Source organism: Macadamia integrifolia, unplaced genomic scaffold (assembly GCF_013358625.1).
Source record: "Macadamia integrifolia cultivar HAES 741 unplaced genomic scaffold, SCU_Mint_v3 scaffold1310, whole genome shotgun sequence".
In the NCBI taxonomy this organism is placed as follows: domain Eukaryota; kingdom Viridiplantae; phylum Streptophyta; class Magnoliopsida; order Proteales; family Proteaceae; genus Macadamia; species Macadamia integrifolia.
The window spans coordinates 167044-171548 of NW_024868155.1; positions in this window are offsets into that span (position 1 = coordinate 167044).

Below are 4505 nucleotides of genomic sequence, written 5' to 3' on the forward strand. Positions count from 1 at the left end.
TCTAGTATATTTGCATATTCATAGCGCAGTTGACTACAAACTGTGAACCGATTTTTAAGCTAGTGAAGAAGGATCAGCCTACGGAATGGAATGACCAATGCTAACAAGCTTTTGACAAAATCAAGGGATACCTCATGAACCCACCAGTATTGACACCGCAGGTGGAAGGTGAACCACTTCTATTGCACTTATCTATGGGAGAATATTCCATGGGCTCTTTGTTGGCACAGAAGGAGATGAAAGAAGGGTAGAGCATACCATATATTACCTTAGCAAGAAGTTCCTATAATATGAGACACGGTATACATCTTTGGAAAGAACTTGTGTGGCGTTGATTTAGGCAACAAAAAGGTTGTGACACTACATGTTTTCCTATCCGGTGCACTTGATTTCAAGGATGGATCCCATCAAATACCTCTTTGAGAAACCAGCCCTAACCAGAAGAATGGCCCATTGGTTGCTTTTACTATCAGAGTTTGATATCACCTATGTTACTCAGAAATCAATCAAGGCATAGGCCATAGCCGATCATTTGGCTACACACCCCATAGATGATGGAAGATCCTTGGATGATGCCTTTCCCAATGAAGGAATCACTGCAATAGAGGAAGAAGGCACAGTTAATGAATGGTAGTTATTCTTTGATGGAGCAGTCAATCAGAAGGGATGTGGTGCGAGAATATTTCTTGTCACTCTTGACGGCCTTTATTTGCCTTCATCATTTCACCTCGATTTTCCCTGTACCAACAATATTGCCGAATATGAAGCTTGCGCCTTGGGGCTCAAAACTACTTTGACTATTAGAGTGAAAAGGATCAAGGTTTTCGGTGATTTATCCATCGTCATCTACCAGACACAGGAAAAGTGAAAAACTAGAGATGAAAAGTTAAAGCCATATCAAGAACATCTGAAAGAGGTGACTGGACACTTTGAGAAGATCTTGTTTGAATACTTCCAGAGAGATAACAATAGGTTTGTTGATGCCCTTGCAACCTTGGCTTCTATGGTAGAATGCAACCCTATGGCAAAGGTTCGACCATTCTTGGTGGAACAAAGAAGCAGGCCCATCTATCAAAACTCAATGAACTCTCTCATTGTGGATGGTCGGTCTTGGTTCATTCACATAGTGGATTTCATCAGGGAAAGGAAGAGTACCAGTTGAAGAAACTGACAAAGAACAAGTTTCTGAGAAGACATGCCACCCAGTTTATTCTTTAAGAGGATCTGTTATACAAGAGATCCTATGACGGAATACAGTTGTTGTGTATAGATAAGGAACAAGCTACAACCATCATGGAGAAAATCCATCAAGGTCTTTGTGGACCCCACATGAATGCCAAGATGTTATCTAAGAAGATCCTCAGGATGGGATATTATTGGAACACCATGGAAGTGGATTGTGTGGACTTTATCAAGAAATGCCACAAATGTCAGATATTTGCCAACATCATACATATCCCACCAACAGAGTTGCATTTGCTCAGTTCACCTTGGCCATTCTCCACTTTGGCCATCGATATCATTGGTAGCCATTGATTATTTCAAAAAGTGGGTAGAATCTCAATCCTATGCAGTCCTCACGTCTACTAAGGTAGCCAAATTCATCCAAGAAAATATCCTTTCCTAATACGGAGTACCTCAAGAATTGATATCAGATCAGGGATCCCATTTATAGGGCAAGACTAATAAAATCTGCATAAAGTTTGGTATCAAAAGGCATCACTCTACCACTTATAGGCTGTAGACCAATGGGGTAGTAGAAGCAGCCAACAAGAACATCAAATTCATTTTGCAGAAAATGACAGAAACACACAAGGATTGAGTTGATAAGTTACTCCTTGCCTTATGGGCATACCAGACTTTTGTACGATCCTTGACAGAGGCCACCCATTTCTCTTTGGTATATGGGGTTGAGGTAGTTCTACCTGTGAACATCCTGATACCATCCCTAAGGGTGCTCCTTGATAGTCAGCTACTTGAAGAAGAGTGGGTGAAGGCTAGATATGATGAGCTCAATTTTCTTGATGAATGGTGCATGAAAGCCATGAATAATCTGAAAAAATATCAACTGAGAATGGCCAGGGCCTTTAACAAGAATGTGAAACCCCTCCAAATAAAGGAGGGCAAACGTGTTTTCTGAGAAAAAAGAGCCACAATTCATAACCCAAGAGGAAAATTCAGGCCCAATTGGAGTGGCCCATTCACCATCAAAGAGATTTTACCAGGAAAAGCTGTGAAACTCATAGACCACAATGGTGAAGAAATACCTAGATTGGTCAACATAGATCAACTCAAGAAATATTATGTCTAAAAGGGTGAATAGCCTGAACTATGTCAAACCTGATTCCTTTAGAGGGATACGTAGGCAACTTGACATATGCAAGTGCGGTCTCAACCATCTAAAGGTAATAAATTGGTTCCTCGATTAATAACCAAAGTATCTTAAAAGATCATCATAGTTTGTGTCCGCCAAGAATTCCCATTTGGCATGAAGGCCATGAGGTATCTGTCATCCACCCATTGGTCTGTCACTTCTCATCCAGGATTCTATCCCCTAAGAATCACTATTTGGCATAAAAGGCCATTAGGTATTTGTCATCCACCCATTAGTCCGTCAACTCTTATCCAGGATTCCATCCCTTAAAAGAAAATCGCCACCCAACACCAGTTTATTAAGGTCAGTTTATTCCCCACCCTTGATTAGTAAAAAAAAAAAAAAAAGAAGAGCTTGATGCAACAGTGGTAAAGGCTTGTTTGAGTCATTAGCTAATGAGTAAGGCTTTGATAAATCATCATATCTCTTGTGTTTGTGATGGTTTCAGGAAAAGTCATGAGCTCGTTGGATGAGACGTTGAGGAAATGGACCTTAGACATAAACATGAGGGCGCTAGAATTACTGGAATCCATGAATATGTCATTCCTCGATTGGATCAGGTGTGTGAAATTACATTATCAATTTCTCCGGTAGGTGCCCCAACATTGGGATGCCAATTTACTTTATTTCGGTTTGGATTGGTTGAAATCTGCTCGACTCTCGAAGAATTCTGGGTTTGTATGTTATCTCCACCCAAAGGTAGGTTGTTCCAACCATTTTGAAGAAAGATTATTTAGAGGAAATTTAGGACTTCTTCCGATGGAAAGAAGACGAAATGGCCCAGATCTTCATCCAATATCTACCAATGGGAGGAATCCACTAACAGAGATCACAAGATGCTTATTTACTTTGCATGATAGCTCGCTATGTTCTTTGAACTCCTGAGCGTGGTGCACTACCCGTGCTAATTGAGGTAGTAAAACAGTTGATGAAGGGAGGTGACATCATACCTACGGTTCTTTCATAAACACTCAAAGGATTTGATGACATGAGCCATGGCCACAGATTCGGACTAGATCATTATAAAGGGAGTCCTGCTATTTATCAGATTTGGATCCTTGAGAAACTGAAGTTAACCAAACCATTAAAACAGGGCCCACTCAAAGCTCTTTGCTACCAGGACAAGAGGGAAGTTCCATAACTCAACCTTATCACTGATTGGGAGAAGTACCTACAAGAAAGGACTGTGCAAGATATCTCATGGAAGTGCCCAATGAGGCCACAAGAAGATTTTTTAATGAAGACCCCCTAGCTACAATTATGTCAGGTTGATGGGATTGACTCACACATCCTTTTATTTGCCTATATACATCGGCCAACAATATAGGCTCTAAGTGATGGACCCAGAGGAGTTAGTGAACTTTCACCCACCTCAAGAGTTGTCTCCCCACCTTGTTACTCACCTATCCTGCCTATGGTAGGAAAGTTATTCCCCTTTTCATGTAATTCACTTGGTAATAGAATGAGGAAGTACTTGGATTCTCATGTTATCCTGATTATTCTAATTATGACTTAAGTTATGGAATTGATTATGCCTAAGCATTGCAAACCACAAAAAAATAAACATAAAGAAAAGATTTTTCTTCGTACCAAAGGTAAGTTTTCATTCATGAGATGCTAAGAAAATGATGAACAAACAAGGAGGAGGGAAAAAGAGAAAGGAAAATATATATATGTTTATGTTTAGAGGAAATACTGGAACAAATCCCTATGGGTCAAAAGTCATCATCAGAACCATACTCTGAATCGTCCCCATGGAGCACTGGGGAACCCACAGATGCTAGTCTAGTCTGCCCTAGCCTTTGTGTCATGTCTTGAATCAGTGCATCTTGCTGTGTAATTTCCTGCTCATAGGAACTAACTTGGCTCTCCAAGGCGGCAATCCTCCCATTCTAAGGAATATAGGAAAGGATTAAGAAGAAAAATAATGAAGGAAGAAGGGCAAAAAGAAAAAGGGGAAAGTATGAAATACCTTGGCAACCATCGCCTTGTACAGGCCATAATGCATCCTCCTAATCTCAAAATAGACCTCTAGAGACACATGAGAAAGAGCATATTAGCCAAAGGAAGTCAAGAGTTAATTGAAGGATGATCAAATACTCCCATAGTCATAAGGAATGGGCAGCCCGAG